The sequence below is a fragment of the Plectropomus leopardus genome, chromosome 3 (genome assembly GCF_008729295.1).
Source record: "Plectropomus leopardus isolate mb chromosome 3, YSFRI_Pleo_2.0, whole genome shotgun sequence".
NCBI classification, from domain to species: Eukaryota; Metazoa; Chordata; class Actinopteri; order Perciformes; family Serranidae; genus Plectropomus; species Plectropomus leopardus.
The window spans coordinates 9,339,152-9,364,822 of NC_056465.1; the positions used below are offsets into that span (position 1 = coordinate 9,339,152).

At 40.3% G+C, this 25,671-nt stretch overlaps 1 long non-coding RNA gene across 1 annotated transcript in view; it reads left to right on the top strand.

Annotated features, from left to right (window-relative positions):
- The first annotated feature begins 772 nt into the window (after positions 1-772).
- The window catches only part of LOC121941134, a 46,923-nt gene continuing 22,024 nt past the window's right edge, over positions 773-25,671 (top strand). Inside the window, exon 1 of the long non-coding RNA XR_006105726.1 lies at positions 773-856. This is a non-coding gene — a long non-coding RNA (uncharacterized LOC121941134). The remainder of the gene's footprint in view (positions 857-25,671) is intronic.

Below are 25,671 nucleotides of genomic sequence, written 5' to 3' on the forward strand. Positions count from 1 at the left end.
TCCCGGCTGCCGCATTGTCTATTCTGCTCCGCTATGTGAAAAATGTTGAATATCAACAATGGCTTTCAGTGGTGTATTGTTGAGTTTTTGTATGAACTAATCTTGCCTCAGTGAAAGAGACCTAGGGCTTGGACAAAACGTCTAGAGCCACAGCATTCCTAGCTGGCTCTCCCCTTGAACGCTGAGCAGAAGGCTGGGGCTGAGGGAGGCAGAGTAGAGGGGAAGGCAGGCTGGAGGAGAAGCAGGGACAGGGAGAGCCGAGGCCGGGGGTAGCAGCTCCGAGGCTGGGGGTTTAGGGGGATGACGGGCTACGGGAGGCTGGGAGGGTGCAAAGTGTGAAGGTGGGAGGGTGGGGTAGGCCCAAGAAACCAGGCTAAGGTGGGAGCAAGGTGAGGAGAGGCCATGATTAGGGTGCCATAGCTTGGAGAGGAATGCTAGGCGGGTAAAAGACGAGGGATGAGGTGAGGGAAAAGTGTCACGTGGAGGAGGAGGAGGCCAGGTAGGAGAAAAATTTATAGGCAGATTTGGCCAACAGGGGTTAAAATAGACAGAAATATATAAACTTTTTTTAGAAAAGGTGCATGAGTGTTGGAAACAACTATTTTGAAGCTGAAAAAAAATGTCTAAAACCAGTTAAGAACCAGCAGGAAGTGAGACAGGTAGCAAGACGCCCAAAATACAAGCAGACAAACAGGAATTCAGCATTTCATCTTAAGAGCATTAAGAGTTGGGAGTCTTTTTTTTTTCCCCCCGTTTCCTGTCATGGATGTAATGCTGGTTTGGACAGCAGCCGATGTCCAATCAGACAACAGGACCGTAGGCCTTGTCATAACGACAAGCATGACATCACTGCAAGGTAAGCTGACTGAAAGATTGGCTGAATGTTTAACTGACAGAATAGTTTGATTGGCTGTCTGTTTGTTTGTTTTTTTTTCTTTCTCTTTATTCTTCCCTTTTTCCAACTCTTTTTGAAAAAAAAGTTATGAAGTCCAGGTGTGGGTGCAGATGTTGACAGAGTGAGGAATAAGTGTCTCAAAGAGTATCCATGGAAGCTTTCCTGGCTGTGATGCTGGTTTCATGCAGATTTATCTTGGTCGCAAAACGTCAGTGGTGCTGTTCACAGTGCGAGGTGTGTGTGTTAGTGTGTGTGTGTGTGTGTGTGTGTGTGTGTGTGTGTGTGTGTGTGTGTGTGTGTGTGTGTGTGTGTGTGTGTGTGCATGTGCGTGTGAGTGTGAGTGTTGCCTTCTCTGTGGTCTCTCCTTCCTGTCCCGCTGTGTCTGATGAGGCTCCTGCAGACAGAGGCAGAGAGGAAGAGCTGGGATGGAGTCGATAGTGATCTTTTTTTTTTTTTTCTCCCTCTGACAGAATGAGCTTCTGCTCTCAGATACTTCATTGTGCCGTCATGTTAGAGTGGCATAATGTTAAATTAGCAGTTTTAAACACTTTTTATCTTGAGATGCATTATCCACCCACACAAGACACTGGGACAATTTATAAAAACATTGACACAAAGAAGAGTTCAAAGGCTTATTGTAGCAATAATATGTGAAAGCGATCAGTCATTAACCATGTTCCCATTCTAGTAGTGTTTTGCAGTACAGGACATCTTTGTCATTGATTGTCAATCAAACTACGACTTTACAGAATGACTATATATTACACTTGTTAATCTTATATTTATTGTTATTAGACATGAGCTCCCCTGCAGACATGATTTGTGAAACTTTGGGCATGTCTCTAAAATATTGACAATATGCTGTTTGCCATGCATTTCTGGTTTTTTTTTTTCTCTAACTTAATTATCCTGAATCATGTGTAAATTAAGGCTATTATTGGTGTATTATTCATGCATCATGGGTGTTTCATTACTAATTACTTTAATGAAGATACCTGCATGCTGTTCATGCCATCACCATCGGAGTGGTGGCGCAATATCATAAACTTCACTCACTTCAACTCAAAGATTAGAAAAGAAAAAAAAAACTTTGTCATTGTCCCACTCCACCCGTGCACCGAATCTTTTTAATAATTGTTGTTTTGTAGTCAGCATGCGGATACATAAAAAGAAAACAAGGAAGCTTAAAGATTTAATGCTCACAGGTTTGTGTGGTTAAAAGCTGTTTTGCTTTTGAATTATCTGTGTCTTATTTGTGCCTACAGAACTACAGAATATAGTACATCACTCGGCTCTTTTGTACCCATGCGTGAAGGCCTTTACGCTTTGATGCATCCACAAGCAGAGAATTAGCATGCAGTGTGGTTTTGGGATGCAACTATTTCATTTCCTCGCTCAGACTTTTCACAGCTGCTCAAACTGGTGACCCCTGCTCTTATACTCAGACCTCTACACTGTGGCCCATCCTCACCTGCACACTGCAGTTTTGTTTTACTTTGGAAGTGTTAAATATATAAAACCTTTAAGTCTGGTACAATTTTAAAGTTTTTTCTATATTTCTCCCAATACTCCCACAGTTTGCAGTAAATGATTATCTTAAGCGTGGTGTAATATTTATGGATTTTTCAAATTTCCCATTATCTTTCAGAAGAATAAATGTTTACAATGGAGAGGTAGTTTTCTCACAACACAATAACTTCCTGATACTGCTCTCAGTGGCACTGCGGGGTCTGTCGGGGTCAACATAGTGTGTGTGTGTGTGGCAGTTTGGGGTCAGTGCCACGGAAACCTGGAATTGAGAGATGGTTGGCTTAACCCCTCACCCCCAGTACACACAAACGCACACACACACAAACACACACACATACACGCATGGACTTGTGAACATCGGTGCAGTCTAATCGGTGGCCCCTGGTGATTTGTCCTCTCAGCTTGAAGCCCTGTCATTCCTCCCTGCTCTCCTCACAATTACAGCCCTGAACTGAACTAGAAAATCTGCTCCAATCTAGCAATTAGTCCTGAGGCCACTGGCTGGCTGTGTGTGTGTGTGTTGTGTGTGTGTGTGTGTGTGTGTGTGTGTGTGTGTGTGTGTGTGTGTGTGTGTGTGTGTGTGTGTGTGTGTGTGTGTGTGTGTACGCGCTCTTTGTGTTCCAATCTTTATGAGGACCAAACAGGAAGACTGAAGTTGGTGACAGCCAAATAATGATTTTGTTTCTCTCAGACATCAATATGTCATTGTCAAATTAATGTATTTTTTACCTTCTTGTCATTATTGTAAACAAATTATTCCACAGTGGAGATGATTACTAGCCTCACACTAATGTTGTATACTTTCTTGAGCCCCTTTAGAGGATGCTGCAACTTTTTGCACTCCTTCCTCACTCTGATCATTCTTTTGTCTGTCTGGAATCGCTGAAGAGGATGAAAAGATTTATCCAATCATCGGAAACTTTCAATTTAATTCTATTTACACTGAACAGCAACATCTTTCTGTTTTGTGCTGCAAAGCAACACTGAAGATTTTATGAAAAATTAAGACAGAATTGAGAAAGAAAGACTTAAAAATTCAAATATTACAATGCACTTTACCGTTTAACCCCTTGGATGCATTTTTTTTATGTCGTAGTTTTACTTTTCTCATAACAAAGTACTGAGGAACCTGCATATTACCACTCACATGCCAAATGATGGCATTCCTGAGTAACCCAGCTCGTCCTCATTCCAACAGCACTTGGCGGACTCACGCATGTATTGACGATGTCACAAGCCTGTAAATAAAAAGAGGAAAAGACAGCCTCGGGTTCAATAGTGTTAACGTAATCCAATGGAGAGTCCTTACAAGTGTAGCAAATTCAAACCAAAGTGCGAGTGTGTGAGGATGAAGTGGACAGGGGAGGAGAGGAGTGCAGCATGGTCAGGATGGGATGCGGTGTTGTTGGGAGGGGAGGAGGAGGAGGAGGAGGGGAGGTTTTCGTGGCCAGGGGGAAGGCAGGCCTGACTGCGCAGCGACAGAGACGCTTAGTGCCGCCTGGCTTCCTCCTAAAGACTCGGCCTCCTTTCCCCCCGCGCATCTCGCTCCTGTGTCTCCTCTCTCTCCTCCGCCACCACTCTCTCCTTCACTTTCCTCTCTCCTCCTTTTGTCCCTTCCCTCCTTCACCCTCCAGTTCCTCCCGCTCGCTCTCCTTTTTTTCCTCCCTCCATTCCTCCATTTCTCTCACTTCCTTAGTTTTTTTTTTTCTCCCCTTCCTCGTCTGGGCCATTACAGACACTCAGCAGCGGGCTGAGAGGCGGGGGTGGGTGGTTGCGGTGGTGGGATGGGGAGATTGAGGGGGGACAAAAGCCCTGAGATGCAGCGGTCCGACGAGAGTGGCTGGCTTTGAAAAGAAAGCTGGACGGCTTCTTAATGCAGCGAGTGGACGGACAGACTCGGATAGACAGACAGAGCAGACTCAGCCCTTTATCCTCGTCCTTTAGCTGATGCCTGTTTTGGCCAAAAAAGCACATCATCCGCCTTGTGCCCTTCCCTCTGTGCCTGATGTTTTATCAAACACATTAAGATGTGATGGATGGATAGGTGGAGGGACGAGGGAAAGAGGGTAATATAGCTGAAGGCCAGACACTTAAGAGGCTGACGGAGAAAACTTTACCGCTTCCTAAGAGGAGGAGAGGCAAACACATGGATGGCATAGAGAAGTGTGTGCGTGCATTTCTTTCAGAGGTTGCATCTCTTTTATTGCACATTAAGATATTACACATTCGTGTTCCACCTTCCCGGCTGTGCAACTGCTGTTTGGGTTCATGTTGAGGGAGAAAATATGGACAGTGAAGTTGGTTGCCGCACATTAAAAGAGCTGAAAGTGCTGCTTACAGATTTTTACAAGACCGGTTTTGAAGATGCAGCTCAGCTACACTGTAAAATCTGACTGGTTGGTCTTGTTTAAAATCTTGGAAACAGATTGCCTTGAAAAGGGAAAATAATATAACTAATAATCTTAATATATGTTTACTTACATCTAATTGATAAGTTTACTCAAAATTTAGCTGTATTTACTCAATTTTGTGATGATGTTGCAACTTAAAAATGACAAATGAAATGACCTTGTTCCGTCTAAGTGTTAGCAACTTCAGTAAACTAAGTCTGACTTAATTTGATCATCACAAAGAGGATTTGATGAAGTTAGGGGATTTGCGAGTTCTGTATTGTTCACTCATTTAAGAAAATACAAATATGACTGACTAGTTTTCAACCAGCAGACAGCAAATATACAGCACAGTATACTTGGTTTACTGGAGTTGCTATTGATTGATATTGATTTACTTAAACTTGTAATTTTTAAGTTGAAACTGATTTATGTTGAGTTTACTTAAAATTTAGTTATATTTACTTCAATTTGTGAAGTTGTTGGACATACTTAATTAAATCAAACAAAGTTTACTGTGGTATATATCTGTATTCTGCTATTCTGGCTGGCATTTTTGTATTTTCGCCAACATGTTAAAAAAAACAGAACTCGCAAATCTCCTAACTTCATCACTGGTAAAATCCTCTTTGTCATGATCAAATTAAGTCAGACTAACTTGGTTTACTGAAGCTGCCAACACTCAGACAGAACAAGGTATTTTCACTTTCATTTTTAACTAAATCAACTAAACATTGAGTAAACTCGACAATTAGATATAATGTAATCATAAATTAAGACTAATATTAAATTTTTCAAGGCAGTCGGTTTCCTTGAATTTTTTTTTTTTTTTTTTTTTTTTGTAAAATCAACTTGTCAGATTTTAAGAGCATAATATACCCACCACACTAAAACACTCATCATCACACATTTGCAAACATGATCAAACTTGTTACCCTAATGATATTTTTGGTCAGAAACCTAAAGCCTAAAGTTGTTGTTGGTTTTTTTTTTTTTATCTTGCAGTTAAGAGATCAATAAAAAATAAAGCAAAATAATTGTACAAATCCATAACTCTGTGTGACGCTAATCTTTGTGACACACCAACAAGGACAAACAACACTTTTCTTCAAAAGCTTCAATAGTAAACAGATGAGCTGAATGGATTTACTGTCCAACTCCCATCTCTTATCAACCTAATTCTCCCACCAATTATGGCAGTTTGTATTCGACGGTATTATTTTACTCAGATGGGAGGGGTCCTCAAATGATATTTTCTGCCTACGTTTATTTACTTGTGTTGGCTGTCTCTTTGTTGTGGGTGGTGTAAGAGTATTATTATGGATTTGGCTCTGAGAGCTTAGCTGGTCTGCGATTCTGATATCAGCTGGACTTTGATCAAATGCAACAAGCTCTAAATCCACTTTAATCAGCGCAGCGTTAGTTTACCGGCGAGGAGACTTCACAACAAGCGCAGCTCTGGGACGTTTATGAGAAGTCGGGGGAATAAACACAGACTTATTGGCACTTTTGTATTTGCGCTAATAAACTTTTAATCAAGTTTAAGTTGCACTGAGAACAATTTTGGAGATCAATGTAGTAATCTGGATACAAGGGTTTTAAAAATGACAATGGTGTGAGAGCTCTGTGAAGTTCTGTGGATCATTGCTGAATTATAATTAGTCCTACAGTTGTTTAATGGTATAGTACACAAAACTGTAGATTGTGTTAATTGTTTGATCTCTGCGGTGCTTTCATTGTTTTTTGTTTCACTATTCTGAGAGATCAACTGTTCTTTAAGTGCAGCTGATGCAGTTTCATCACAGCATTAATTACATTAATCAGTGACAGAGAGCGCTGATGAATTACCAAAAGGGCCTTCTCAAGCACAGGCCCAGGGGCCCCAAGTGTCAGGGGGGCCCCTGGATTTCACTTGCAAAATGTCACCCTAATTAACACGTAAAGACGAGAAAGAGACTAAAAAACCTAAGAGATGAAAAGGATCTGCAAAGAGACAAAAATTAACTTCAAAAGAAGGAAAAACAACCACAAAGAGACACAGATGAGTGTAAAGAGACACAAAATGACTCCCAAAGACAATAAATTACCTCAGTGAGACACTGAACAACCGCAAAGAGACACAAAATAACAACAAATGAGGCAAAACAACCACAAAGAGGTAATATGACTACACAATATGACTACAAAGACACATAAAATAAACACAAACAAGGCATAAAACAACTACAAAGAGACAGAAAAAGGAATACAAAGAGGCATAAAACAACCACAAGGAGACACAAAATAACCACAAAAAATAGACAAAGCGAAGGCAAAGACACAAAATAACAAAGAAGACAAAACAACCACAAAGAGACACAAAATGACTACAAAGGCAGATAAAATAACTACCAAAAGAGGCAGGACAACCAAAAAAAAAAAGAAACAAAATGACTACACAGACACAAAGTGACCAAAAAAGACACAAAATTACCTCAGAGATCCAAATAACCACATAACAATACACAACCATAAAAAGATGCATGAAAACTACAAAGAAACACAAAACTAGCACAGACTCTCCGTCTTGTTGCTGTGTAGGACAGGTGGTGGGGTCCTCTGTATATCAGTTCTTAGGGACCCATCATCTCATAAACCGTCCATTCTAGAGAGTTATTATAAAAAATCGTAATTGTATTGTAAAATAAGAAATAATGACAGAAAATATAAAATCATCACAAAGTTATGAAGATTTGTCTTTCATTCTTAAACACACACAACACAATGACTTCGTGGACTATCCCCTTTTGCTATAGATCAGAATAACTTAGTATCAGAGTATTTGTGTGCTCAACTTTGGTATGAAAGGTTGAACATTTCATTAATAACCACTGAGTTACTAAAGGGCTATAATCAATATTTCTATATGAAAATTGTTATTGGAGCATTATGCGCAGGTGTGCATTTTTAGACATTTTGTGACTGTTTTTTGAGATAACGTGAAATCATTCGTAATCCAGTGTAATGATTATGCTAGCTGTCTGAGGCTATTGCGAACAAGACAACATTCAAGCTAAATGGTCATTGTCATGGTGGGCTATTTTTACTGTATGTATTTTAGTCTTTTTTGTTATCTATTTGTATTTTGTTGATCTTCCATTGCCGATATTTTGTGTCTTCCTGACGTGAAAGACAATTTGAGAGTTACTCTTTACATCTGTAAATCTAGTTTTGTTTTGCTGATTTTTTTTAATTTAATTAATTTAATTTAATTTAATTTTAAATTTTAATTTGCCATGTTTATAGTTTCACAATTGTTTCTAGTTAAAACTTCAAAGGCCATCTGCTATCTTCAAGTGTTTATAGCTCCTGGCAGAGCTTTGTATCTACACGCATAGTCAGGGCAGAAGATAAACCTCAGAGATGCTTGAGCTTGAATTTAAGTAGCAAGTTTTTGCATTACACTTTCATTTGGAGATTGCATAAAGACAAAGGTATACCACTTCATCTGTTACTTAATTTGGTAAATATACATTGTATTGAAATCTTTGGATTTATGTGTGAAAAAACTTCAGAAATAAAGAGCAGCACAGTTGATACCAATAAAATGTTTGAAATGGTATTGCTATTGTAACATATTAGAAAGACATTCATTTTTTCCCCCTTTTTAGACTTAACGGTCAGTTCCTGCAATTGGGCTAACTGATTTGTGAAATCAGTTCCACAAATTCAAAGTAAAACCAAAATCACGTCAAGGATCTTTTGTTTGTTTGTTTGTTTTTTACCTTCATTTGAAAAAAAATTGAAGCACTGCATTGTTCTGCAGCAAAGTACTGTGGAGTATTAGACCTCAGTGTGTGTGCATATGAGCAGAAGAATGGATAGACTGTCAAACAAAGAGGTTGTAAGAGATGAGAGAGAATGGTTTTATTGCACAACAATAGGTTTATAAGGCTTAAACTGATCTGCAGCATACCTACAACAACCGCCAAACACACACACACACACACACACACACACACACACACACACACACACACACACATACACACATACATGGACCCATGCAGGCATGCCCATGTATGCATACAGCAACCCCAATCAACCTGAGCATGTGCCAACAAGTTACACACACAGTCAGAATGGCCAAATCCGGCTAGCCCTCTCCTAAGTCCGGCCAAGTCCATCTACTGTTGAAACACACACAGCGCAACAGCCAAAACCCAGTGACACTCAGGCCAACTCCCCATTTAACACGGAAACACACACATATGTAAAATGTGACCACACAGCTTAGCCCCCCAGTAAGACCCACAGAGCCGAACATAGCTCTCTCACTGTGTGTGTGTGTGTGTGTGTGTGTGTGTGTGTGTGTGTGTGTGTGTGTGTGTGTGTTTGTGCTCACGGCGGTCAGTACTGAGGCCTTTCCCCTGCGGTTGGGGAGTGCGGATGGAGGGATGGAGAGGCGGAGAGAGAGAGAAAGAGGATTAGAGTGATATGGAGACAAAGAACAACAATAGTTTGTCACATTTTGTCAGAGAGGATTTTATGGAAAAGCTGATTTGGAGTCTGCCACCAACAAACAACGATCGGAAATATGGGATTTATTACTAAATCAGTTTGAGAATTTGCATGAAGTTTAACAAGGCCTAAGTGTGTGTGATACTTTGTAAATGAGTGTGTGTCGATGCAAACTCAATCAGCATGTGAGCAGAAAGAACATTTCAGTGATGTAAAAGTTTTGTTTGAGCACTGTGTTGGTATATCTTTCATGTAAGATACTCTGCTAGTAGTTTGCATGAATTACTGTTGGTGAATGCTTTGTGGGATGTTTGCACATCACATTATTAACATTTCCTGCTGACGTGGCTTTTTGACTAACATCTTCACCTCGTTTTAGAAGTGTATTACGTGTCATGCTTATGCTGGATGTGCTGAAAATAACTTAAAAATGTATTTAACTGAAACCAAATTTGAAGTCCATCAAAAGTGATCCCAGCATACATTATGCACATGCATTTTAAACTGAAGACAGTGCTCTTGGAAAAAAATGTAAAAATTATGTTGAGAATTCCTGAGCAAATGATCTGGATTTATACGTGGACCTTGTTGAAAATCCATACAAAAATGAAGCACTCTTTCCTTGGAACAAAAGTCAACTTTCCACCAAATTTTATTGAAGTTTTTGAGATATTTTGCAGTATAGTACCTCAATAGGAAAAGCAAATAGACATTTGACTACTTCTGTTTTATACAGGAATTTAGTTTCAGGATATTATGTGGGTTAATGTCTCAGCAGAAGAATGTGTCCAAATAGTATTACTTGCTGTTTTTTTTTTTTCTGCTCCCCCCTGTCCTCTAAATGAACCATATAAACATCAGTTAGCTAATCAAATAAAACATATTGTGCATCTTTTTCTTGCTAAACGAAGCGTTCCTGCTGCATCGAAAGCCTCTGAGGTTCGAGCCACTTTCATGCACAGTTTAACGAAAATGTCGGCCGGGCAGCAGGAACTTCCAGACACAGTCGGTGTATACGGGGGGAAACAGCAGGATCGGTTTGCAGCGAATGAAATGATTTAATGTTTCAGAGTCGGCCTCGCCCCTGGGGAATGGAACGATATGGGCTCCTAATTGACACAAGGTCAACTGCTTCCCTCCCTCTCTCTCTCTCTCTCACACACACACTTACACACTGCTTTCTGTTTCACACTGTTTCTGTTTCAGCTGTCTCTCTCTCCGTCTCACTCACACACACATACACACTACAGTCTCGCCAGTAGCTGGACCAGTCCAGTGCTGGCCGGTGCCGGACAAACAAAGGCCTGCGCTGTCTGACTATAATGATGGATGACCAGCAGTCTCATATTTTATAGGGATTTCACAGAAGTCAGTGCGTTCCCAGGCTGAGCTACCAGTCAATAGCCTTCTATGAGGCTTCCCAAAATCTCTACATGTACAAAATCTTGGGGGGAAAAAAAAGGAGAAATATTTTATGATTTTATTAGGCCTGAATCAGCCATTGATAGAGCAGCAGTTAGCGAAAGCTGAATGTGATTAGCTGGGAGAGGAATGTTTTATTAGTGTCAGTATCAGCTGATTGACAGAACCCCAGTGGTCATTATTGTTCACTTTTGGAGGATGTGTGGACTTTACACTCAGCAGTCTTCATGAGAAAGTGTGATTTGTCCTCTAAATAGCACCGTGTTACTGTGGTTGCTTTTTTTTTTTAAATGTATCTCTGCCTTAACAAGTCATTTTGTCTGTTATTGACTCCTGAAATCCTGTTGTTTTTCTTAAGACAAGCCGCTAATGGGGTGGTGTTATTACGTATCATTTCAAATTGACTGATTTCAAGCACTTCAAATGCAATATTCTTGATACAAATGCAGTAATTTGCCTTACTCTGTCTTGTTTTGATGTATTTATAGTCATTACTAGAAAATTACAAACAGTAAAACCCGGATTAGGGTGCTCCAGTGGCCTTGAACCTTTGTTGCACATCATTTTTTTTTACATCTCCTCCGTTCACAATCAAACTTAAGATAGAAACTACTGGTAAAAAGAACCTGCATTGGGAGAATGTTTTATTCTAGTTTTGCTAAATATATACTGTAAGTCTTTAAGGCTAAATGATTTGTGAAGATAGATGTTATTTTGCAGTTTACCAAACCAAGGAAACTACTTAAACCCTTATGTAGGCTATAAAGGTTAAAGGGCTCTGAGTAAAAAGATACAGCTGAATTGTTTTCTTATTTCTAAATCAGGTCTGAAAGGTTTTCATAAATGGAAGGTTATTTTTAAATGTACAGTTTTAAGTAGCTGAAATGTAGGGACACTTCTTTATACTGTCAACTGACTGTGGTCCCACACTAAAGTGTTCATTGCAGAAGCAGTTTCTTTTCAGATTATGGGCCAGGCACCAAAGCAATAACTATAAAAATGACCATAAATATGTTGTTTACAAGTCATCCTAACTCAAGTAGATGGCTAAATGGCAAATTAAATCATTGGCATCATTTTCAGAGTGATTTGATGGAGGATGGAAACGCTGTCAGAAAATCCAATGGACTTTGATTTTACATTGCGTCACAGCTGGAGCTTGTAGTGCATACTTGGAGCCAAGGTTTACCGAATGTAATCATTCATTGGTGTGGAAGCTCACATCAGTATTGTTATAGTTAGTGTTGTTGATGAGGATGGACCTTAACTCTGTACTTTAGAGTCCAAAACTATCTATCATTTCCTTGTACACCACTCCCATGGAGTGTAGAGCAATGTCACGTTCTGTCTCATCTGGCAATCTTCTAATAATAATAAGACAAAGAAGAAGAATATGAAAAAACCAGCCCTGTTGCTCTACAATAATGTTGATATTGGATGATTCCGTAAAACCCTGGATGATGTTAGTGGATCATAATTTCATTGTCTACAGTATTGGCACATGGCTATGGCTATATGTCTGAGGTTAGAGAAAGACTGTGTTTATGGCAAATTGATCTGCATTCCACTGACCTGCATGAAAGTCAGACACACTCATGTCCTTCCAACAACCCTTACCTTTACACTCTACTCACACAACCTCCTGCACTGGCACTTAATGTTGGCTTTGGATGTAAATTTTGTGTTGTGGAATCACCCAATTTGGACACAATTCCTGGGGGATACTGGGCTGATACGAACAGGAATCGACTCTTTCTGACCACCACAGAAGATAGAAATGCAGGTTCTGTCTCTGGCTATGACCCAAAATCCATATAGCCATAGTTGCATAAAGAACTTTTGTTTGGAGTTAAAATTTGAAAAGAAAGACATGGGGAGTGAGCTGTCAAGTGCTGGAGCAGCATTTCTTGCATTTGTAGTTTGCAGTGTTTTTGGCAGGTCTACACCTCTATAACAAGTCTTATACATGTCTGTTGTCTTTGCTACAGTTTCACTGTCATTAGCTGGAGCTTCAAACAGGTCAGGATCACTGTCTCGGCCTTCAGTGAAGGGGGTGGATTTGGGGGTTGAGAACAGGCATACTCACATTTACTTTATTATGCAGAAATAGTCCGGAGCACCAACAGCACCAGGATGTTTGGCTACCCTGAAAAACAACCTGAATGAAGCAGCATCAGCCATTAGCACAAGTTTGAAGCTGTAATTCGGCAGTAAAAAAGCAGCTGCGTGCCTGACTATGGATGGATGAACTTATGCTGCAAGTAAACAGTCTGAACTCAGCCAAGTTTTCTCTGCTTTTCAATGCTGAAAGTCATGTTTTAATTGCTCGCTCTGTCATAGGAGTTTTAACCTCTGGACTCACATGTTCCAGATTTAGAAAGAATTTCTGCTGAAATACAATTATTATACTGCTAAGAGTGAGACTGATGACTTTAGAGAACAGAATTTCATCCTTGAGAATAGAAGCTACTTCCAGTATTTGAAAAAGTACTTGGAAGCCTTTGAATTTTATTTGCCCCTGTCTGTACAAAATTTGTTTACAGGTTTTATTGCTTTTGTAGTATCTGAGAACCATTTGAAACCTGAGTTGGACTTTGTGTCTTAGCTGTGTCAATGGATCTAATACGCCACAGATCTGCAAGCGATCAAGTGCTACATGATGATAATTACAGGAGAAAAATGTGCTCTTTGACCCAAAATGTAGAATGTGAAGTGTTGCTTCTGTTTGACTGCACCAGCTTGTTGATTGGTAGAGCATCGTGCTGCTGCCAGTGTGCATGTTGTCTCTTTATCAGAGTTTGACCACAACTTAGATCAGATCTAATTTGGGGTTGGAGTATCAAGACAGGGTCTTGCGGACCTTGGGTCCCTTTACAGATCTTTGACCTTATAAAAAATTTAATTTATGCACTTTGTATGTGGACACATTTTCCACGGGTCCATTTCTCATTGGGGCCAAAATGTTTGACCTCCTGGTCATACCACATGCAATGAAATCTAAATTATATTTTGCTTCATTTTTGCCACACATTCAAATTGGTAGCTGACCAATGTCTCCAGAAGCTCCACCTGCACTTTGATTCTGAATGCTCCGCTCAAAGACTTTCAGAGAGATTATTGACTCACTTTCATACCTTGTGAATTACTCACACAACTGCACTTTTGATCTCAAACCAACACCTGAGTGACCTTGTAAAAATTTGTGGTCGTAAACCAAAACTCTTCAACCTCATCCTTATCCACTTCCACTATTTTGCATCCCCAAATGAAATTGAAATCTGTCGTAGTTAACAGACCCCGCAGATGGAAGCCGTGCCACAAAGAGAGAGGAGTGCAGGTGTCAGAGGCAACGCCACCAGATGATCAGCTCCCCTCTACGACATTTTCAACCCTCACGATTTCTACCGCGTGCGGCAAGAAAACACGTCTCGCAACATCTGAACGGCACCACGGTGACATCTAATCAGATGCCAGAGGAGACGATGGTGTCACAGCTTAGAGAAAACACACTGATTCCCCACCGGCTGTATTGTCACGAAATGCGCTTCTCTCTATGGACTGTAAATGATTTAATTTGAGCGCCAGATGTGGCGTTTAGATTCGGCTCGGGCTCGTTGAGAGAGACAGAGGGAGGAAGAGAGAGGGAGAGAGAGGGAGGGAGAGAGAATGAGGAAATTACAGGAAGGAGAGAAACGGCTTGGCAGGCCGACAGCCAACAGCAGCCCAGGCACTTGACAGAGCTCTCGAACGCCATGATTGTGTGTGTGTGCGCGCGCGAGTGTTTTCTTTTCCACTTGTGTATCATGACAGCTGAATGAAAATCAATCTGCTTCTACATCTGCCATCTTGAGTGTCGGGGAGCGCAGATGGGCCTTCCCTGTCACACTGAGCTCGCTGGCAGCCGACCAACTCAGGTCTTTCCACCTCTTCTTTCCTCTCTTTTCTAATCTCATCCTCTTCTTCTCCTCCCTCCTTCTTCCTCCTCTCCTCGTCTCTCCTCTCCTCTCTAATCAGATGCCAGGCTCTGAAGAAGAGTTTTTTTTTCCCTGCGTTGACGTCTCCAAGTCACTCTGACAGCAGATGTTTGGGGCCTTTTTCGAAGCCGCAATCTGTGGCTCTAATCACCCTCATTGACGGCTCCGAGGGCCCCTGTTGCAGCTCTGAATGGCAAATTAAAGCGTTTTTAGATAACGTTTGTAATTGGCTAAATCGTTTATAAGCCCGGAGATCACGCTTTTAATCTGCAGCCTAACATGACGGATCATGAAACTGAGACAGATCTCGTGCGCGCGTGTGTTTTGTGGGCGCGTTTCCTCGCCCCTCCAACCCGTTTTTGGTGTCTTTCCTGATGTGTTACAGTAATGTTTGATGCTTAATGATTTGCCCATCAGATTAACAAACGCTAATCGTTCTCTCTGCCGCAGTTTGTCTCAGTGTCAGGCATCCCCGCTCTCCTCTCTCATCTCCCAAGCCCATCTCATCTCTGGCATTAACTCCATTAGCCTGGTAATTGGCTCTCAAAGCAGCGGCCACAGACTCCGAAGGCCACTTAATGTCCATCTCCTTCCCTCCCTTCTCCTCTCGGCTCCCCAGTCGATCATCTACCTTCCTCAGTAAATAGCATTAACTAGTCCCGCATAGAAATCGGAGGCCATATTAGTGTTATCCTCCCCTCTCAGCCTATTGCCCGGCTTATGAGTCCCGATCATAGGTGATGATATGGCTAAGTGGATATTTTTCTTTCTCACATGGCTTCAAAATGGGGCTCCAAATAACCCCCAACTGTCACCGATGAATATGTAAATTCGGCGTATGGAGATCTCCCTCCTTTTTTTAAACTGAGCCAGAGAAACTAAATCTGTATTTAAAAGATGTGGAAATTCAGCTCATCATCACAGCCTGCAACCCCCCCCCCCAACACAACCTTTCCGATTCATTTCTGCTTTGAAGATGAAATAAAATGTGATGGTATTTCTCTCCGGTGTGGAAATTTAGACTTTTGAGACGAAAGCAAATCATTTTCATCTGCATTTTCCCTCTGTCTTTGTTGGTTTAGTGTTCTTTCGTGAGGTTAAATGCACCGGCACTGAGGTGAGAGGTCAATCTGTTTTGGTTATTGTATCATTTAATTTAATTCTACTAGAGTTCTTACTTTGTCCATTTATTTAATGAGTATGCATGCAACAAACAGACCATAATCTACCAGAGTCCAACTGCATTGTGATGGGTTTCTTAACAATTTCTTAACTGTTTTAACTATTTAAAGGTTGGTGGAAGTTAAGGAGGTAAGGAAGGGATTTTGAAACCTTGAGATAATTTTGGTGCAAAATAGTTTGCAGTTCTGCAGTCAGAGTGTCCTAATGTGTAGATTAGGCAGATTGACACTTAAAGGGAACAAAAATCAGCAGCAAACAGTAGAAAAAAAACACTAGGCGCAGAAGTTTGTTTGGTGTTTACTGTTTGTGTAGTTCAGTGTGTTTCCATTCACCTCTTTTTAAGAGCATTTTCAATTTGCATGACTTTGCAGTTTTCTTTTGTCAGTATTCTGAAATTCTGAGTTTGCGTTACATTTGGGTGGAAAGTTAACTAGGGGTTTTCAAGTTTTGGGGTCTCCAGTGGGTCACAATTTAAGTATGAGGTATGATCTCCTGCGAATATTTCTACTATTGTTGTCTGATTTAATTTTTGTGTGTGTGTGTGAAACATGAAAATTCAAGTAATACTGAAACACTATCTTTTGATCTGACAATGGGTGACAAGCAGACACCGATACATTGTAAGTGATCACGAACTAGAAAGATCAGGAGCCACAATTATATATGGCTCAAAAATAAAAATAAACAAATACAAAAATCTCTTATTTTTTCACTTTTATGTTCCATTAGGATGAGAATTTATTCTTGACTCTGAAAACAGTTTTGCTGAAAAAATAAAATAAAATCATTTTTCCATCCTCGGGCTTTTGCAGTATTCAGATTCAGATTCAGAAAACTTTATTGTCCATCATGACAGAAAATCGTCTTGGATGTGGCTAAACATACAATGCAAACCAAATTTGGACAATAAATATACAGCATGTGTTCCTAAAAAAAAATCTGATGAAGTATAACATTACATTATTGTGTTGTGTTTGTTTTCTTGTTTTGCAATTTTTTTTGTTCTTTTTGATGGTCTCTGTTTTGAAAGTTATGCATACCGAAGTACTTGTGTACTGCGTGTGTTTTGTTGTATTTTCTGATCACTACTTCAAGGCAGGTTACTCTTGAAGGGAGAATGAAGTAATGGGAAGTGAAGTGACCTCCTAAAAATATTTTCACAATTTTTGTCCTATTAAGTTATGCAAGTTGCTGCATATCAGCGTAGAGTTTTTGGATCTTGGTCACATGCATTTATGTGGTCATTAACCTTATAATCATTATATAGTTCATGCTTCTATGTTTTCCTTCAAATGTCGAAACCTTGCGAGCGTCCCTAGCTGGTTGTTGTTTAGATTAATGACTTTCCAGCAGCATCAGGACTTGTACACTGAAGAAGCTGACAGCAACATCAGGCCTACAGACAAACATTTCTGTCACTTACTGCATGTTAGACCCCAAGGCTGCCCAGAAGAAACATTTCTCTTGTTGTTTACACTCTCTGATGATCCTCTAATCCTTCAGATCCCTCCGTCTCTCTTCAGTTCTGTGTTTTCGCAAAGCCTCTCTATCTGCTACGTGAAACCTTGGTGTCTCATCTGAGGGATTTCAGAAACAGAGTAATTAGTTAGCGATAGAGGAGCTGTTGGTGTGAAATGATAGCCGCCGCCGCCCTCCACCCCCACCCCAAGAGAGACAAATCAATCAATAACCTGCTGATTTATTTCACGTCCTTATCGTCTAATTTAATTGCTGGGTCTTTTGTATCTGTGGAGTTGTGGGGGAGGCGGTGCTGGTGGTGTTGAGGGGGAGATAAATAAAGGGAGGGCGGAGGGATGTTGCAGAGTTGAAGAAGGAAAGAAATGGCAAGTTTTTTTTTGTGGTTCTTTTTTGTGCCCGTGTTGTTTTTTTCGTCCATGCGTGGCAGCGTTTTTACAGGGAGGCGTTTCGAGACACGGCTCCTTTCGGCAGCCTCCGCCGTGTGCTCACCGCTGCAACACTGCCTCCGTTGGTTCATAGCTCAAGAAGAAGCAAACACACACAAGGGGGTGGGGGGCAGGGGGGGGGGGGCAGGGAAGAGCAATCCTTCCACAAATTATCAGAAAGAAAAAATTTAATTAGCAATATAAATGCCAGGCGGAGTACATTATGTGCAATTGTCTTGCTATCTTTCCAGAAATTAGTCTTTTAAAATGAATTTGCTGTATTAATCATCTGCTGAAATATTTTTTGATCACTGAATTAATAGTTTTGCGTTGGGGGGCTGTGTTTTTTTTAGGTATTCATTGACATAGGTGATTGCCTCTTAATTATGACAGCGTCCTCCTCCTATCCGCGCCTATTAATTCCTGTGTTGTGGCGTCGCGGCAGCCCGCTGCCTGGCCCTGTATCTACTAATTACTTCTCTAATTGAATTTGCTCTCTGTTGCCAGGCTGTTTTTTAAGTGGCTGTTTGTTGCAGGGCCTCATTGTGTCTTTGTGTGACAGCTAGCTACTCGCTGACGGCAACAGGATGCTCCCGCTCTCTCTCTCTCTCTCTCTCTCTCTCTCTCTCTCTCTCTCTCTCTCTCAGTATTCATGTCTCTCCCTCTGTATCATTACCTATACCTCCCAGACCTATGTAGTGTTTCCAGTATAAATGAAGGAGGGAAATCAATTAATGAGAGCCGGTGAAACAATTACACGCCCCTCCCCACCCGCCTGCTGCCCGCCGCCCTGCTGTCATTGGTTCAAGCCTCTGTAGGATTGTTGTGACTAAGAGCCCGCTCTTCAACCACCAATTCAAGATGGCACGTCTTTGGCAGGATGATAAATAGCATACAGGAGAGTTATTTAGCTCCTTTTCCATCAAAACACAACTCGTCAGGCCTCAGCTGGATCCTCTATGTGAAGTCACTTTTGTGCTATTATATATATACTTTAAATGACAACCTGTTTTGAAAGATATGAATCTTTTTGATTTTACAAATATACTTTAAAATCTCAATTTTTCAAACCTGTTTGTGGAACTACTGCGTTCATGTAAACTAAAACTGAATTTGAATAAAGTGGTATTATCTTATCCCAATTTTCCAACTATTTGGGAAAAACAAAATTCAAACCCTGAACTACTCATCATGTTTTCCTCTATGATTTGTCTTAAATATTAATATTTACAGAAACGCTGCTATTCTTTTTCTGTGGATAGACTAATCGATTAATCAACTTATTATTGCAGTTCTATTTAACATACAACACAGCTGATCTAAATTGCTTCACAGCACAAACAGAAATGGGAAGTCAAAGAAAGGAGACAAACAAAAGAAAAACAAAGACATGAAATAGTAAGAGTAATATAATGAAAGATCTTGATTTTTACTAATTCCACTGGAAAAGCTTTACTTCTTAGTGGTCTGGTTGCTGTTTCAGAGACCTTTTTAACCATTATTAATTTCTTGAGAAAAAAAAGAAAAATTGTGTATTAATTGTGTTAACCCTCATCTCATAAGTAAAGACACTGACATGATCTTTTTGAGAGGCTGTGAACTCATTGATTGTGTATTTGGAGTTTCACATATCAAGACAAGTGTAAAACAAGAAGAGACAGCTATACCAATTAACTGAGGATCCTTTCACTTTAACCTTGGTTCAACCACCTCTATTTTAACGCTGTCTCAGGTAAAAGAACTAAAGACAGTGCATGCATGCTTAGGCTTGAGACAGTGAAGGCTGTTTCTCTGTGCTGTCCTTGGAGGACGTCTGGTGAGTTAATGAAGAAATGAGACTTTTACAGAAACATCTCAGTCTGCCACTTCACTCAATCAGGGAGTGAAACCATGGTGTTTTACGTATGTTGTAGCCTGTTTTGGTTTGACCAGTGAGTGATGATCAGTACTGCAAACTCCACCCTAATACTTCACGGGCCATCATGAAGTACTACCACCAGATGAAGTGCTTTTTTGTGGCCATAAACTATGACTAATGACTCATTTGTACACTGGTCGCTGTTTAAAATGTAGGTACAGCTCCTGGACCCATGAAAAAGCTCCTGCAGTGGAAATAGGGTTGTTCAATCTCAGTGCTTGTCTTTGACCAACAAGTGAAACACATTTCTGTAAAATTTGCCCCAATAGGCTCTGAGCCATAGATAAGTACTACCATCAGAGCAGGGACTATTCAGGGGTTACATTTAGGCCCCGGTTCCTCCATTTGATATACAGGCAAATAATATAATACATATAGTGTTATTATTACATAGTCTCCAGCTGAAGTGAAGTAACAAGCAGGCAAGCTCAGACTTGGAGTAACATGAATGTGATGGACTTTACTGTAAGGAAACAGTTAGGGATGTCGGCGTTAATGCGTTAATCACAATGCGATTTTGGTTTGTACATAATGCACTATTTTTTTATTTTAAATCATGTTTATAACTGGCCGACATTCCTGTCCTTAAGAAGCCATGCAGGCAGAGTACAAAAGCTAGAGTGATGATACTCTTATCATCTGAAACTAACCTAAGGAATCCAGTGGTACCAACTATGTCATGTTAGCTTCTCAGGAAGGGGGCTAGATAATGATCAAAAGTTAGGATGAATTTTGGGGATGGAAAAACAGCATTGCTGTGAGTCTACTCTACAGACAATTTATGATAGGTCCATGTAGTTTTTTTTTTTCTTCTTTCATTTGATTCCTAATTAAGATAATCTTATAAGAATTGCTTTTCCCTGTCAACAAGGTTGTCAAAACTGTTTTGAAATGCAAAATAATGGAATTGAACACGTCTTTAAAAATGTGATAGACCGTGATTAACTGTTGAAATTCAGTGATTAATGGTGATTTAAAAAATGTAATCATTTGACACTCCTAGAAATAATTATTTAACAAACAAAGAACAATGTGAAAGCATCTTTCTGTTGTTTCCTTTTTTTGTTGTTTGTGTCACTGAGAGTGAAGTGAAAAAAGATAGCACTTTTCAAAACAGCAGTTCCAAAGTGCTTTACAATCAATAAAAGTGCATAGGGGTGCACAACATAAAATAGCAAGTAAAAATACATTTTTTGAAATGAAAACAGGTTTGCAATAGTAAAAGCAATGTGAAAAGAAAATACAATAAAATACAAATAAAGCCAACAGGAATAACAAACAAAAAAATGCAAATCTATATAAGTGTGTTTTTTTCAGTTGTTTAAAATGTGGCACAGACTCAGATGATCTGACTGTGAGAGAGAGGGAGGAGAAATATACAAAGTGAACAAGATGGGACCAAGGACTGAGCCTTGTGGAATGCCACACAGCACTCCAATGATGAGACAAACCCATTAGTCACTCTAAAAAATCTCCCTGTAAGATGTGATTCAAACCATCTGAGGGCTTTTCCATCAATGTCGACCAAGTCCTTTAGTCTGTCCTGCAAGATGGTATGATCCACAGCATCAAAGGAGGCAAGTCTAACAATACTTGCTGCAATATTTCCGGAATCTGCATTCATTAGAAATACAGCCAATCCTTCATGAAGCCTCCTAATCCTAAAACTTATCAAGCCATCTCAGTCAAACCCTGCTTCTTACCTCCATCCCGACTCACAGCATCTTCTCCTTCATTATCCCCCTTTCCCTCATCCCCTTCATCCTCACCCGACCTCACCCGTTCACTTGTCTTTAAGAAAACTTTCTCTCCTCCTGTCTGTCCTGATATTGATCCCCTCTCTTCATCCATCCATCCACCCCACCCCCCCTCTCTGCTTGCTGCTATCTGGCCTGTCCTTTGTCTTCTTATCGAGGTTTCAGGGTTTATTCTGGCTGCTGTTATTGACAGGCCTCTCGCTCCACGGCCAACTAATGCATCCCTAATCCCACCTTTGTTACTCTGGAATGTTCTCTCTCTTTCTCTCACACAGACACACACACACTCACACACAATCAAACATACACGTTATGCCACCGCATAAGGTAAAAAGAGGCCACAAGGATGTTGATCCCAGCTTTCTATTTGTTGGGAAAGCCATCTATCAATCAAAAAAGGGCCTGCTGTCTGCGTGTTTTTGTATGTGTGTGTGTGTGTGCTTGTGTGAGCGTGCACGTAGGTCTTGAGTGACAGGCCGAATCGTGGCTGAGGACGTTTGATAAGCTTGTATTGTCGGTCGTCGGTCCCCCCCTTCCTCCCAACCTCCCTCCACACCTCCACCTCGATAAGAAATACATTCGACTAGAGCTGATAACGGTGTCAGGAGCAGCAAAGCCCCACTCCAAAGAGACACACATACACACACACACACACACACACACACCATGCCACGAGAGAGGTGTCTTTCTTCAAACACCTTGGCTGTAAATGATACTCTCAACAAACATCGGTGACAACACCACTCAGGAAAAAAAAAGATTCAGATATCGTGTGTGTATGTGTGTGTGTGAGGGAGGGTGCGTTTGTGTGGAGAATGATGTGCGATATGGCTGGAGGATATGCTATAGGCTTATTGAATACGGTGTTAGTGATAGCACCACCGTGTTTGTGCGTGTGTGTGTGTGTATGTTTGTGTGTGTGTTGTGAACAGCAGAGAAAGAATACAGTAATAGGCTTAGAGCGGCTGAGGCAAAGTGTCAGACTTAACAAACAACACACTGCTCTCAAAGACTGACTGACAGTTGTCTGTGTGTCTCTGTGAATATTTGTGTGTGTGTGTGTGTGTGTGTGTGTGTGTGTGTCTGTGTGTGTGTGTATGTGTGTGCCTAAATGTTGCATGTGTTTCAATGCGCAACAAGCTCTTCGGATTCAGAACTAATTTGATTATATGATGTTTTACATCTTTTGTGTGGTATACACCAGGCTTTACAATCAGATTTAGGTTTTGGCTCTTTGAAATGTTACTCACTGATGCATCAGCCAACCAACCAAGTAAAGGAATGTCAGTCCAGTAAGCAGATGCATCATGAGCAAGTTTAGAGTGGTGGGCGGGTTTCCATTAACCCTCAAATTGCTCAAATGTAAGTTGCGAATATAAATATGCCTATAAAATATGTCAACTTAAAAAAAAACCCTCCCTTTATCGCATAAATGTTTTTAGGCTCGGCTGAGGTGGTATGTCAGGCAATTGGAAAAAGCCATATTTTGCAAAACTGTGATGGAAAACACTACTTTGGCTTGTCTAGGTTACATGATGCTATGGCTATGCACTTGTCGGTAGGAAGTGGCTCCTTCTGGCATGATGCAGCAGGTCATACAAGATTAGTTAGTGCATCACATAACTCTTCAAAAGGTTGAGCAGATCATCTGAAAGTTTTGATTCCACAAGTCCTCTATGCAATCATGGACTATCACCTCCCAGAAATCCCTCATATGTGGCCACTCCCACATATAAGGGACTCGCCTTTCCATTATCACTATATAAAACACCAGTATCATCTCAGATTAGAAAAAATGATGGCTTTCGTGGTGGCTACAATAGAAATAAACCTGCTAATGTTTTGAACATCCATCCCCATGCTTCTTGGAAAGTTAATGCATGAGGAGAAGTCTCATAACATCACTCAGTGGAAACGCAGTCATCTCGCAATTGTGTTTTATTGACATTCCGATAAGGAGCAGTGGGTCAAACAAACTCAAAACAACCTCAATATGAACATGCTTAATAACCTACAGATATAACTTATGTTACTTTTCTTTAACCCAGAATGTGAATTAAAAAAGCACTGCAACATGTAGTGAGCAGAAACTTGCATAAAAGGCAACAGATCAAAAATTGTTGCTAAAGGGATTCAACAGCTCACATGACTCCCATTACAAACCTGTAAACCTGATCTGATTATATATATATATATATATATATGTATATGAATTGAGAATTCAGTGTTGCATCACTGTGATTAAAATGTCAACAGTTTTCAATCCTGAGCTTGTCACTTAACCTGAGATTTCAGTTGTTCTGCTTCACAAAATTCCTTTCTGAGTCATTTTGTAGTTTTAGTGCTTTTGTCACTTTAGACTTAAAGTACTTCAGTCTTTTGTCAGTGTCCAGAGTACTTAGAGCAGCAGTGATTACTCTATTAATCGATTTGTTGTTTGGAAGAAATTTCCCTAAGATGCTAAAAAATCTTGAATTTCTTAGGATCTCAAATTTGAGCGACATATTCCGGTCATTTGAATAACACATTGCAAAATGAGTGTATGTCATCAATCATGCAATATTAGCTTCAAATGTTCACATTTATTCAACAGAAACCATCTTGGAAACAATGAGGTCATTTGTCATTTCAACCAAGTGATGAATTAGGGATTAAAAGATTCATAAAAATTCATGTTGAAGCTTAATAAAAGCTCGTACACACCTAAAATAAACAAGATATTGCTTAGAAAATCTAAAAAGTGTTTAGAAATGGGAGCTTGACGACGACATCAATATGTGGGATATTCACCTCAGAAAAAGAAAAGAGGTAGAGAGATGTGGTGGGGGGGGGGGGGGGCACAAACAACATTTGCACAAGTCGTCCATTACCGCAGTGAAAGAACAGTGACCTGTGAAGAGATTTCAGGAATAGGGCCGGAGCACGGAGGAGATAAAGGAGGAAAGAGAGAGAAAGCAAAAAAGATAAAGAAAGAGTGAAATTACCAGAGGGCAGGAGAAAAGAGGGTTATTGTGCATGTGCATTAACGGGGTGTATGATGAAGTTAGTTTCTTTTTTGTGTGTTGTGTGCAGTGACTAGGGGCTAAGGAGTCAGGAAGAGAGCGGGGGGGGAATCAATGGCAAATTACACGTGCTCGGCTGGCCCATTGTACAGTATGGCCGCTATATCCTAAAGAAGGCACTTCCAAGATGATGCAGCCAAATGGTGGATGGACTCCAAGATCATTTTTATTGATTTTGACCGTCAATAGTGGAGGAGGGAGGAGGTGGTGAGTGTGAGTGTATGTGTTGAGATTGGGATGTGTGTCACAGGGCCAATACAATACCCCCAGACCCTGGCTTTTTGTCCCTGTCCACACATTAACAACACACCCCGTCCCACTGCTTTTCATTTACATTAGTGTCTGGATGGGCGAGCGAAGGACACTGACAGAGTGAGAGTGAGAGAGAGCTTTCCATTAAAGAAGTGGTCCGGCAGCAGATGCTGGCTTTGTTTGGGTTCGAGAGCCCAGAAATATTTGGTATTGGGGCTGATGATGTGAACATCAGTGGAGTCATCTACTTTTCCACATCAGAGCTAATAGGTGTGAAGCTGTTATGAAGATTGGATTTTTACGGTCGTCTGTGTGAGGAGGACGAGGGAGCAGAGTGATTTTTAGGTACTTTTGAAAAAGTATTGAAGCTCAAAAGAGTCCAGCTGTGCCTGAAGTCTGAAACCTTTCAATTGTTACAGTGAAGAAAAGTCATCTAAAAAAGCCATTTCACTGTTTGTGGAGCTGTTGTTAACCCTATGAGACCTGATTGAATTGGCTTGATTTCTTTTGATATCACTCAGAGAGTATGACAAGGAACTTAACAGAAAGTGGCCTCCAAAACAAGTGCAAAATTAGTAAAAAGTTACAAAAAAATAACTGAAAATAAGCAGAGCAGAGCAAAAGGTTTTTTTAAAGTAATAATATGATAATAAAGCAAAAAAAGCAAAACAAGAATTGTTTTTTATTTTTCTTTTATCTGTTACATAATTTACATATGTAATTAAAAGAATAATAAATATAGTTTTCTGGACATTTTCCCCATTTTTTTTATTTTTACAATATCTAATAATCTCTGCTTATTTATTTGTAGTTTGAGGGACTTTACTTGCCAAGTTGTTCATTATCTTTTTTCCTGTTTGCAAAAAATGCACACCAATTTTCTTA